This window comes from Mustela nigripes, chromosome 17, assembly GCF_022355385.1.
Source record: "Mustela nigripes isolate SB6536 chromosome 17, MUSNIG.SB6536, whole genome shotgun sequence".
Lineage (NCBI taxonomy): Eukaryota > Metazoa > Chordata > Mammalia > Carnivora > Mustelidae > Mustela > Mustela nigripes.
Genome location: NC_081573.1, coordinates 45,518,467 through 45,532,479, shown reverse-complemented (window position 1 = coordinate 45,532,479; position 14,013 = coordinate 45,518,467). Strand labels below are relative to the sequence as shown.

Below are 14,013 nucleotides of genomic sequence, written 5' to 3'. Positions count from 1 at the left end.
TACACGCTGAAATATACATGGATATTTACAAATGAAATGATATGTCTGAGATTGACTTTAACCTAGTGAGGGGTTAGGGACATCTATAATTAGATGGGTCATCTGTAATTGTTGGAGCTGGGTGATAAGTCTTAAGTTTCATTATTCTACTCTCTATTCCTGTATATAACAAAAAGTTTTAAACAGTCAATCCTATATAAAAATACATAATAGAGAAATCTCATTCCATTCTTGACATTTCCATATTTCTTATCAACTCACCCCTTATAGGTAACCATTTTTTAAAAGATTTTATTTATTTGAGAGCGAGAGAACACAAGCAGAGAGAGTGACAGAGGGAGAGGGATAAGCAGGCTCATGGCGCTTGATCCCAGGACTCTAAGATCATGACCTGAGCCAAAGGCAGATACTTAACTGAATGAGCTACTAGGCACCCTGGTAACCATTTTGTTACTAGTTTATTATTTATCTTTCTGGTTTCTTCACAAAAATACAATGAAACATGCTATATATAGGTCTTCCTGTTTTTCTACTCTTTCTACAAAAAGTAACATACAATACACAGTCCTCTATTATTTGTGTCTCCTTTCCCCCACTGCCCTCCCTTTTCCCCCACTGCCATCTTTGTATCTCTGTACTGGTATATGGGGTTTTATTTATGTGTGTGTCTATGTGTGTTTCATTGTTTACTCAACGAATCCCTTATTATCGGGCCATTGAGTTATTTCCAATTTTGTATTTCAACAATGCTACAAAAAATAACCTTGCATATTTTGCCATTTTATATCTTTGTAGGTTTACCTGTAAAATAGATTACCAGAAGGGGAAATGCTTGGTCACCTGCTTGGTACAACTTACCAGATTCTTCTTCCTCTCATGATTGATATATGAGAGTGTCTATTTCCCCATAGCCTTGCCAACTGAGTTATCAAACTTTTGGTCTTTTGTTCATCTGAAAGTGATAAATTGTGTCTCAGTACAGTTTTCACTTGCATTTTTCTTGTTATGGACAATATAAACTGCTATTTCTGCTACTTTCCATGTCAGATGATAAGGAATTGTTACTGATTTATGTTTCCAGTGTTTCCAAGCTGTCAACTTATACACCCTAGACTCAGTTTTCTCCTTATGCACCTAGGAACTTACTTTTTCAATACTTTCTTATTCTTCCAGTGTCCTTAATATTCCCACCACTGTTTTCTTTCTTTCTAAGTTCAAATATTCATCTTTTCCTTAATTTTTGGTTAGTTATTTCATATAAACAATATGATATAAAGGGGAGAACATGAAAAGTAACTCTCCTTCATATGCTGAACCTGATCATCCACCTCCAAAATGAACCACCATTCCTAGTTCCTTATGTATTCTTTCAATCACATTTTGTACATAAGGAAGCATATATTTACATATTGAATTTTAGAGATACATTCAAATGGCAAAACACTATTCAGTTAAGGTAACGGTAGCTGCTTCAATAATTAAACCCTGAAATCTCAGTGGTTAAACAAAACGAAAGGTTCGTTTACTTACATGTAACAGTCCTGTGTTCACTGAGTAGCCTTCCATGTGTGCCTCAAGAACCCAAGTTCTGCCACAGTCCAGGGTTTCAAAGTCTTCACTTCAGAAGCAAATGAGGAAAAATAAGACAGAAGACATAACTGCTTTTTAACCTTGCCCAGAAGTTAGATCACTCTGCACATACTCCAGTGGAAATAACAGTCACGTGGTCCTTTTAGATGCAAGGGACGCTAGGAAATGTAGTCCCTGGCTTGGCACTTACTCAAATTTATTCATATGGAAGGATAGCGTAAGTCTTTGGAGACAGTAACCTGTCTCTTGAGCATATTGGTCACATTATTTTACTCCATGGTGTGTGTGTGTTTCATTTATCTTAGAAATGTTTCCAATAACTGATATAAGGCTGATCCATTTAAAAACCTTTTTAACAGCTGCATAGTATAGGCACTTCTCTGCCTCACATCTTTCACTTAAGCAACATGACTACAACAAATACAGTATTTCTGCTACAACAGCTCTGTGTGAGAACACCTGAGTCTCTGCAAAATTAGGCTGCTGAGAAATATGTTGGAGAATTATCCTTAAGAAAGAGAGCTTGCAGACTTGAAGACTAAGTTAGCTTCCTCTCTCCAAGTCCTTTTGGCTTTTGTTACCTCTTATAGTTTATAGTACATTTCATCCCACCTTATAGCCTACAGAGTGGATATCATCCTTCTCTTCTGCCTTCCTGTCCCTTCTACACCATACATCCCATCTTCTTGCTTGTAGCAGGGGGCTTAGCAGAGCCTGAGGACTTTCTCCTAAGCCACTCTGCCCTTGTACACAGCAGGCCAGAAGGGTAGAGAGATCGAGAACAAAAAGTAAAAGCTGTCAACCAAAGACTAATGTGTTTCAGTGTGAACCTACCCTGGTATTTAAGTTGGATAACTCAGGCATCTATATTTCACTGTTATGCAGAGTTTATACATAGTACTCCTAACTCGATTTTCCATTCTTTATTGAGTAGTGACCTGAACTTTTATTTCACTACCCTCTAGCAGAGTTTCTTGGGATCACCTCCAAGATAAAGTACTCAGATTCTTATTTGAGAGTCTTCTCTGGGGAAACCAACTAAGACATTTCTCTTCCCAGTTTCTGCTTGTAGGTCCCTCAATAGTCAGGTTGGTTGGAGGCTGCCAGGCAATGTTCAAGCTGCAGTCATTAACAATGGGGTAGGTAGCCCAAAGAAGCACTTGAAGCCACCATTACCTGGTGCAAAGCGCATTAACATGTGAGGGAAAATTACATTGAAATCACCATGACCTCTGTGTTATAATGATAACACTTCTTTACTTACAAATTATACACAGAATTATATCAGAGTTTCTTTAAATAGTCCTCTCCTGGTGGGGATTTAGCTTATTTTCACTCTTGGTATTTACAGACAACAATGCCAGTACTCCTCTTGTACACAGAACATTTCGTGTGTGGGTAGGTGTGTCTTTGGGATACATTTTTAAAAGTAGAACTGGCTGATCAGAAAGCACATTTACAGCAACTTTGAGAAGTACTAACAAGTTGCTTTCTTGAGGTTTTATCAACTTTGACTCCCATTTATGAGAATACTTTTTCCTCCTCATTTCCTGACAACACTATCAATATTTTTACCTTTGCCTATCTAATGAGTGAAAAATTGTATCTCAGTATAGTTTTAACTCAAAATTCCCTTTTAAGAAAAACAGCATCTGTTCAGGATTTGGGGAGTCAATGTATTTCCTTTCTCATCACCTATTTATATTCTTCAGCTTGTTGGTATTTCTCTTAATTGATTTGTAAGAGCTCTTTATGTATTAACATTATTTTTTATCTGTAATATAGAATTATAAATACTTTTCCACAGTTTAGAGTTGGTCTTTTTTTACTCTGTTTATGTGTTGCTGTTTGTGTGTGTGTGTGTGTGTGTGTGTGTGTGTGTGTGTGTGTTTAAAAGGACAAAGACAGAAGGGGAGGGGCAGAGAATGTTAAGCAGGCTCCATGCCCAGCACAGAGCCCAGTGCCTGGCTCCATTTCACAACCCTGAGATCACGGTCTGAGCCAGAATCAAGAGACAGACTCTTAACCAACTGAGCCACGCAGGCACCCCTCATGGTGTCAGCGATTTTTTTCTTTTCTTTTTTATTTAGTCAATAATCTTTTCCATTATGACTTTTGAGGTCTGTGTCCTTGTTTCTGTAATTAAAAAAAAAAAAAAAATTCCGGAGTTTTTTCTAGTACTTTTATGTTTTCATTTTTTCAAGATTAAATCTTTGTTCTATAAGGTGTGAGATATGAGGAAGAATCCAATATTTCATATGTATACAAAGGGCTAACCAGCTGTCACAACATCATTTATTATGGAATAATCCACTTTTTCCAAATTAATGCAAAACAATGCCTTTATTATATGCTAACTTTCCAGAAGTATTTGAGTCTATTTCTATACTTTCCATTTAATCAACTGATCTGCTTGTCTATTCATGTGTTCTTACCCCACTATTTAAATCAAGTTAGCTTTATACTATCTTTAACATCTGAGCGGGATTGTCTCTCCTCATCATGCTACTTTTGAAGAATTTTCTGGATTATTACTTGTTTGCTTTCTCATATAAACTATAGAGAATAGAAGCAGCTTGGCTAATTCCAAAAATTACCTTAAAAATATCCATATGTATCTCTTACTGTCTCTTCTTTATCCTCTTTTTCTGTTCATAATAAGATTTCTTTTTTTTTTTAAAGATTTTTTTATTTGAGAGAGAGCATGCAGACCAGTGTGGGGTGGGGGAGAGGGAAAAGCGGACTCCCCACTGAACAGGAAGCCTGGTGCAGGACTCGATCCTAGAACCCTGGGATCATGACCTGAACCGAAGACAGATACTTAACTGATAGAGTCACCCAGGTGCCCCATAATAAGACTTCTATTTTCCTCTTCTTAACACTAAAGCTTTAAACTTTTTATTTATTTATTTTAAAAGTCATTTTGAGAAAGAACGAGAGAGCATGGGAACACAGAGGGGCAGAGGGAGAGTGTATCCTAAGTAAACTCTCTGCTGAGTGCAGAGCCTGATCTCAGGACCCTGAGATCATAACCTGAGCCAAAATGAAGAGCTGGACACTTAACCACACAGGCACCCCTAAAACTCTAATTTTTTATTTAAAGATTGTATTTACTAATCAGAGAGAGAGAGAGAGAGACAGAAAAGCAGGGGAATGGCAGGGAGAGGGAGAAGCAAGCTCCCCACTGAGCAAGAGGCTGGATGCAGGAACTGATCCCAGAACCCTGGGATCACAACCTGAGCTGAAGGCAGGCACTTAACTGACTGAGCCACCCAGGTGCCCGAAAACTTTAATCTTTTAAAAGTTTGATATCACTATCATTAAACAGAAAAGTAGTCAAGACTCTCTTAATTGCTATATCCGGTAGCTTCTGCCTCTTTGAAGTTTCAGTTATTGTAACCATTTACCCTTTCTTGAAATTCTCTCTTTTGTTTTCTCTGTCCGCTTCATTTAGATACTTAGCATCCCTCTCTCACTACTTTTCTCTATCTCTCTCATAGCAGAAGAGTCACCAAAAAAAATTCTGTGTTTCTACTTCCCTTGGTATACTATTTCCCTTAAAGATATATAAAGATATATACATGTATAGTCAATTCTTATCTAGCTCTCTCTAAGGCCAATTACCACTAAAATTCTTTCTCTAGTTCTGAGCACCTAAAAAGTACATGCCATATGTTAGATATGAAATAAATACTTAATAAATGAACAAAAGAACAACAATGCTAAATTTCCAAATTCTGGTTAAAAATTTCAGCTGAGAAGCCCTTTAATTGTCAACATATCAACATATCAAATACTTGTATATGTAGAAGAAATAGTTGCCCTGATTCCTACATTGGTCAAACCATACCAGGAACACTAATTTATTCTGGACACAACATTTTTCAGGAGAGGCAGTGACCAATTAAAGTGAATCCAAGGAAGGGAACTGGTACAAGACTTACATTATAAGAGGACATGTTGAAGTTAGGGTGCTTAGTCATCAGAATAGATGATAAAAGACATAAAGGTCCTAAAATATGTGAAGAGCCTTGAGGGCTGGGAAGAGGGAAGAGGGTATGGCACCATTTAGTTACTTCACAGAAGAACTAATGACAAAGTTATAGAGAAAGTTCAAGAAGAATTTTTTAAAATTTGAGTTGTACCAACAAAAAAATAATGGGCAAATTCTAAAAAGTAGTGGGTTCCCTCCCACTAATCTCTCTCAATTTCAATTTTCTGATTCGTAAAATATGGATAATTACTATACACCTATATTAAACAGTTATAGTGAGTATTAAAAAGGATAAACTATATTACCACTCCATATAGTTCTTGGTTCAAGACAGACACTCAAATAATATTAGCTCTTTTAAAACTAGATCATCATTTTTATGAATTAGTTAATTTTACCACTGAGACAGAAGCAGATTATTCCCAACTAAGATTTTGTTTGTGGTATAAAATAGAACTTACCATATTTTATTCAGAAGTGTCCATATTATTGCTTATTCTTATAGGCTCCACACCTCAGTCCTTTTTAGTTTCTTGTTTCTTCATTCTCCAAACCCAGTCATTCAAGTCTTTTCCATTCCAATCAATCGCCCTGATTCTTCTTTCATATTCTTTTAAACCCTCCTTTCTTTTCCTGTGTCTTTACTATAATTCAGGCTGTTGACCATCTGAACCTGACCTGTAGCAACAACTTCTCACTAAGTCTTCTGGTCTGTGATCCATCCTAGCCATTTTGTCACATCAAACTTTTCTAACATATCCTTTCCCTTCTCAAAATCTGATGACTTCCAATGTTGACTTAAAGCATAAAAAATTTGCATAATGAAAAACCTTCTATAATCCCTAATTCATTAGTATTATTTTCATTATTCTCCCATTAATCCTTTTCTTCATTTAAATGAACTGTGCTTTGGTATATACCCACCAAATCTGATACTACTAAATAATCCCTTTTTTTGTGTATACCTGTATTTCTAGGTCTAGCTCAAGTAGCACCTCCTCCACAGGCGACCATTAAAGAAGGAAGAAATCCCAGTCCACTCTGAGGATATGTGATACTGTCAAGATCACTCCCTCAGAATTTTCTTCTGTGTTTGGCAGTTATGTAATTGTCCTATGATAGTTTTGCATTTTAAGATCCTATAGCAGTGTTGTTGGGGCACCTGGGTGGCTCAGTGGGTTAAAGCCTCTGTGTTTGGCTCAGGTCATGATCCCAAAGTCCTGGGATGGAGCCCAGGGTCCTAGGATCGAGCCCCGCATCCCTGCTGAGCAGAGAGCCTGCTTCCCTGTCTTTCTCTCTGCCTGCCTCTCTGCCTACTTGTGATTTCTGTCAAATAAATAAATACAATATTTAAAAAAACAAAAAAAGACCCTATAGCAGTGTTGTTACAGAATTTATAAAAGTTGAAAGTTGTATAGGACTTTCTACAATGATAGAAAAATTTTTTTTTTTTAATTTTTTATTTTTATAAACATATATTTTTATCCCCAGGGGTACAGGTCTGTGAATCACCAGGTTTACACACTTCACAGCACTCACCAAATCACATACCCTCCCCAATGTCCATAATCCCACCCCCTTCTCCCAAACCCCCTCCCCCCGGCAACCCTCAGTTTGTTTTGTGAGATTAAGAGTCACTTATGGTTTGTCTCCCTCCCAATCCCATCTTGTTTCATTTATTCTTCTACCCACTTAAGCCTCCATGTTGCATCACCACTTATTCTATATCTGTGCTGTCCAATAGAATGGCCGCTAGACCCATGTGACTATTGAGCATCTAAAATGTGGGTAATGGTTATATTAAAAAGTGTGGTCCTGGAGGGCAATAAATTTGTTTCCTGGTCTTAGAAGATTTACTGAGAAATAACTATGTTTCAGGCCCCATTTAAACAATCTATATGTATTATTTCATTTATGCTTTTCTATTATTATCATTCTGTATTTCAGATAAGTAAATTGAGTCCCGAAAAGGTTAAGTAGCTTGCTTAAACCTGTAATTCTTTGGGATTAAGAAATAATGAGGCTTATCCACAGAACTGAAGTTAGAATATTAGAAAATATGGGAATGAGCTTAGTAAACCATACTTTACCTTACCTTCTTTTGGTTTCCCTTATGATACCTAGCATATCACATTGTACATATTATATCTGAATCAGTTGAAAATATTACATGGTTTACATACATGTAATCTGTCCTTGTACATAATGTGTTTCTAAAAATTGGAATGTACATTAAATATGCAAAAATGGTACCATAAAAGCAAACTGTGATAATATGCACACAATGGAGTATTACCCAAGAATAAAAAGGAATGAAGTACTGATGCATGTTACAATACAGCTGACCAATAAACATTATGCTTTGTAAAAGAAGCCAGTCACAAAAGACTGCATATCATATGATTCTTTTTATATGAAACATCTAGAATAGATAAATCCATAGAGACAAAAAGTATATTAGGGCTAAGAGGACTGGGAGAGTCAGGGGGAAATGGGGAGTGTGTTTTTTTTTTTTTTTTCTGGGGTGATACAGACATCGTAAGATTGATTGTGGTGATAACTGCATAAATGATTATATTCAAAACCACTGAATTATATATGGAAAATGGGAGAATTCCATGGTATAAGAATGATATCTCAATAATTCTGTTTAAAAGAGTGGAACCATTGTTTTGTGTTTATAAAAGGGGTCTATTCCTAAGATTAAATACAGGTTATGAAATATCTAGAATATAGCTTTGCTTTTTAGTATAATCTTTGACAGAAATATTTCTGTTATATTTAAGAGTAAAGTGAAATAAAAATGTGGTTTTCAAAATTGTTTTTTCAGGAATGGACAAAAGAAATCTTTTTTAGAAACTCAATAAAACAAAAATAATCTGGTGCTGCCCTGAACGAAGCCAAGTGGACATTCAGACCTCTTCCACTCAGACTCCTGAACTTTCTTCAATATTGACATCTAAGGAACCTCTACAGGGTTTGGGAGAGAAGAATTTGAAAGTTGCAGCAAAAGTAACACAAATAATTGAATAAATACACAAGGAAGTAAAAACTCTGCAAGTTGAAATATTTGCTGCCCAGCAGGGTACCACCATGTTATTAATAGCTCAGAATTGTCTTATGTTTGTAATATACAAACGTAAGAATTCTATTTAGTAAATTTGAGTTTTGCTTCTGAGATTAGATTTAAGGCATGTTGTTTAAAAGTGTGACTTGGTCTAAAGTCAAGATTTACCTCTAATTTATGTTTGTTTTTTCTTACCTACTTGGATTAGGGGGACTTTTGAATTTTGTTTGTAACAAAAAGAAAAATATGTAAATATCCCAAAACTAAAAAACAGATGTCCTACTTCTGTGACAGCAGGAAGGCTGCATTCCTAGAGCAATACCACTTAGTCAGTAAGAAAAAAGGGCCAGTTTTTAACTCCATGTACTTATGTAATTATGTAACTCACTTCTTCTTGGATGGCTTGTTAACACCTAAAATTTATTATTATTTAATTATATATGACATGTTATATTATACTTTAATTATACCAAAATCAGAACTAATAATTTATTTCCCTCAAATTAAATATATCTTAAATACATTTAAAGGTGAAGAGGAATGAAACTGTGGTTTTTCCAAGTTGTTTTTTCAGGGGTGGACAAAAGAAGTCATTTTGGCAAGAAAATAAAGCAGAGAAATCTTCTCAATGTCCACAATTTCCACTGAAATCCAAATCACCAGATTGCTCTCTATCTTTAAAAACAAATCATAGACTCTCTACATTTATAGTTCTTGTACAAGACATGATCCTTTCCTCCTCAGAAATGTCTTTGGAATCTCCTTCCTTTCTTTTTCCAAAGCTACCAAATTTCTCTTGAATCAAGCCTGCTTCTCCCATCTTTTCTAGTTAGCTATTAGAAGAGTTCTTAAGTGCTATTTCTATTGTTATTTTCTTACCCCAAAACTTAAAATTGTTCTCTATAAATCAGATTCTTCTCAATCTCTGTGAGAGTTAATTTTACTTTACTTTATTTTATTTTTTAAAAAGAGATTTTCTTTATTTATTTGAGAGAGAGGCAGTGAGAGACAGCATGAGCGAGGTGAAGATCAGAAGGAGAAGCAGACGCCCTGTGGAGCTGGGAGCCCGATGCGGGACTCAATCCCAGGACTCTGGGATCATGACCTGAGCCGAAAGCAGTCATCCAACCAACCAACTGAGCCACCCAGGCGTCCGACAGTTAATTTTATATGTCAACTTGACTGGGCCATGCGGTACCCAAATTATGTGGTCAAACATTCTCTCAGTGTTTCTATGAGGCGGTTTTAGATGAGATTAATATTTAAATCAGTAAACTGAATAAAGCAAATTGGACTCCAAAATGTGGGTGACCTTCATGTAACTAGTTGCAGGTCTGAAGGGAACCGAATCTGACTCTCCCCCAGTAAGAGAGAATTCTGCCTGATGGCCCTCAAACTGTAGTATCAGGTCTTCTTGATTAAAAGCCTTTGAATTAGAACAACAGCTCTGCAGATTTTAGACTTGCCAGGCTTCATAATCACAACAAACTCAGATAAATCAATGTAAATCTTTCAATCAATCAATCAATTATCTATCTAACATGACTCTACCCTATTGGTTCTGTTTCTCTGGAGAACCCTAATACACTATTAAAATTCTGTAGTCTCATTTCACCAGCTCATTTCTTATTCAACATCAACAGACTCTCCACTCCACTGAATCAAATCTATTTGTCATTTTCTACATAATTTGTACTATTCCAACTAAATGCTTTTATTAAGTAACTGACATATCTCTGCATCACCTATATTTACTTTTTACATATTTCTCTCCAGCTAGACTATTGAGCACTTGAGAATAGGAGCCCCTACAGGGTGAGGGATTTTGGGGGGGTAGGGAGGGGAAAAAATGAAACAAGATGGGATCGGGGGGGAGACAATCCATAAGAGACTCTTAATCTCATGAAACAAACTGAGGATTGCTGGGGGATGGGGATTAGGGATAGGGTGGCTTGGTTATAGACATTGCAGAGGGTATGTGCTATGTGGTGAGTGCTGTGAAATGTGTAAGCCTGATGATTCACAGACCTGTGCCCTTGGGGCAAATAATACATTATATGTTAATTAAAAAAAGAATAAATCCTCTATTTTCTTTACTTTTTTCTACAGAAATATTAACAAGGACTAATCATGTAAAGTGCAGTGTGTATACATATACATACACATATATATACCTTAAAACATAAATATATATAAAACATAAATATATATAAAATTTATCTCTTCAAGTTTGACACAAAATTTAATTTGTTTTTGGCTTAGAAAAATCACACTTCGGGTTAAAACTGATTGTCATTTGTAAGTATTCTTCCATATTCATTTCACTCTGTTGTACATAGAACAAAGTTATAGGAAAATTTTAGCCTAGATAATTTAAGACTACAATTGACGGAATGTTTTAATGTTGGGATGAAATGCATACTTTACTCTGTATTTTTCAAACTCAGTTATATTGCTTTGCTAAAAGTAAATAGTACCTCCAGGACACCATCTGGTAAAAATCTCTGCGGATTAACCCAGAAAAGGAAGTGAATGAATTTTTATATATCGAATAGTTGTGGCTGCAAAACTGCAGTAAAAATATGTTTTCAATGCACTAGTGTAAGTGAGACTTTAGCTACTTCATCTGATTTGATCCAAAAGGCTTGGAATATTTAAGGCCATATCTCATCAACAGGGGAAAGAAGGGGTGTTTTCTTTTCTAGCATTCCTAGGACTTGGAAGAAAATAAATCCAGGAAATTGAAGTCCATAAGCTAGAAAATATAAATTGGGTCTTTTAGAAATCATTCATTAAAAACTAACATGCAGTTCCTTAATAATAAGATATTTCCGAAAAGTCTGAGACTGTCTACAACAATTAGATGAGACCCAACAATGTTATTGTGTGCATTTCTGCCAATGCAAAATGGTCAATTTAGTTTTTACCTTTTTTTTTTTTTTTTTTTTAAATAATGTGATGTCCAAGTCTTGATCTAGTACAATGACTAGAGCAATGGAACTTCCCCTCACTCCTCTAGGGAATCCATTCCAGAGACTAATAGATTTCACTGTCAGGAAACATTTCCCAGATTCAGTCTTAAATTTCCGTTACTTAATTTCATCCCATTACTTGACTATAAACCCCTTATTGTACCCTTAAAAAAGACTTGACTTCCATGATGTTTACATCTTTCAAATATTTGTGAAATGTTATCATAACTGGACTCAAAGATGGACAAATATATATTTTATTTTAATATTTTTCTTCAAGTTAAAGTTTAAAGTCTATTATGAATTTAATTTCTAGTTTGGGCGCTATTCAATTTACTTGAGGTATTTACACCTTAAACTGGTATTCATGTTATGATCTCAGCAGCATCATTTAAGTGACTTTTATCTTTGAGTTATATGACATAAAGCTTTTGCATATACAGACTAAAATCTCATTGACTGATTTTACTCTCATATTGCATTACAAGATCATATATAATATGCTACCCACTATCATTTCAAAGTCTCTTGGTATTACTGCTTTCCAAGTACTGTATATCCTGCCAATTGAATGGCTGTGTTTCTGATTATTTTTCCCCAGATGTATTAGCTACATTTTTCCAGGTTGAATCACATTTCATTTCCTGCCCATATTTCTAACCACTTTAGGTCCCTTTTATCTGCCCTCACTGGTTTTGTCAACACTATTCAATTTAGTATCATCTGTAAATTTAATTAACATGATGTGTATCCTCTCTTATAAATCATTAATGAAGTTTTTCTGCAATGACTTGTTTATTTTTTAAAATTCTGATGCTGCTTCATGTCTACAGTCTTGCTATAGTCTTAAGACTGTACCACTTTTTGTTATTTATTTCATTATTTTAGGACCGGCTGATGGTAGACTAACAACAGAATCATACCCAGGGTCACTGATTTTTTTAAATATTAATGTTAAATTACCATTTTGGTCATTTTTCTAAAGATTGACAATGCTTTTGCAGCCATTTTTCTACCCTTCTGCAGTTGCTACATTTCCTAAATGTGGTCTAACACCATGGAAGCCTCATTATGATGTTCTTATGTCCACAATGTAAAATTATCAAAGATCTCTTATTCCAAATTCTGTTGTGCAAGATGTTTAAATTTTAGGTACTAATTTATCATGGCAATATTCTATTAAATTATAAAAATTGATTTAGAATGTTTCTATTTTAAGTATTTTGGAATTGCTAACTTGAACCAGTTCATCGTTCATATGAACTGAGCAACACTATTTTGTTCCTCCTTTACATTTATAACTGTGATTTCTTTTTAATTTATTGGTTATTTAAAATGATTTTGTTATATTAAAACCTATTTTTAATTATATTTTTAGGAGGAAATATATCAGACTTTGTGTTTTAAATACATAATATTAGGGGCGCCTGGGTGGCTCAGTGGGTTAAGCCGCTGCATTTGGCTCAGGTCATGATCTCAGGGTCCTGGGATCGAGTCCCGCATCGGGCTCTCTGCTCAGCAGGGAGCCTGCTTCCTCCTCTCTCTCTGCCTGCCTCTCTGCCTACTTATGATCTCTCTCTGTCAAATAAATAAATAAAATCTTTAAATACATAATATTAGAAACAACATGTACAACATACCCACTACCCAGATTAAAAAAAGCTACTACCGGGAATACTAACAGTTATTTGTATACAGGTTTTTTTTTTTTTTTCCTTCTCCCTTAGGGTAACTACTTCTGTGAATTTTATGAAAAGGGTTTATCTTTTTTGTTTATACAATTATATATGTATCCTTATAGCTAAGAGGTATTTTTCTTCAAAAACTGAACACCGCAGGCATTTTAGTTATAAATTTTCATCTTATATTAATTCATTTTTTTCCCCCTAAGTATTTCACTTCTCCCACATGGATATCTTATCATACATCTTCAAAAATCTTGGAAGAAAGCCTACATTTCTTTCCTTCTTTTTCCCCTTAACCTAAATCCCTAGTGTTAGCTTTGCACACAATTTCTTTCCTTCTTTTTTTAATCCATCCCCCTTAACTTACTTATTTTTGGACAGGTCGTGTGTGTGTGTGTGTGATGCCTCTTTTTCATTTAGGAGTGTATACACATTCTTATATTACTTATTATGGCCTAATTAGGGCATATAGGACTGATTTTATACACTTGAGCTAATAAGAGGATCCCTCAACCTGTTTTTCAGCCAAGTCTTATATTTCAATACATTTAAGGGATTAGAAAATTTATGTGGATACTAAACATAAGAACTGTATTTATTCCCTAACAAATTTAAACTTCCATTCTTTTTTAGTTATCAAAATTTTCTTTCCATCCATATTTGGTTCCATCTTAATTTCTACTTCCCAACTCTATATCTAAGTAA

General features: G+C 35.1%; 1 long non-coding RNA gene across 1 annotated transcript in view; it reads right to left on the bottom strand.

Annotated features, from left to right (window-relative positions):
• Positions 1–864: 864 nt before the first annotated feature.
• Positions 865–14,013, bottom strand: part of LOC132005734 (uncharacterized) — a 95,516-nt gene continuing 82,367 nt past the window's right edge. The window contains exons 2-3 of the long non-coding RNA XR_009400893.1: positions 1,531–1,618; positions 865–952 (exon numbers count right to left, since the gene is read on the bottom strand). This is a non-coding gene — a long non-coding RNA (uncharacterized LOC132005734). The remainder of the gene's footprint in view (positions 953–1,530; positions 1,619–14,013) is intronic.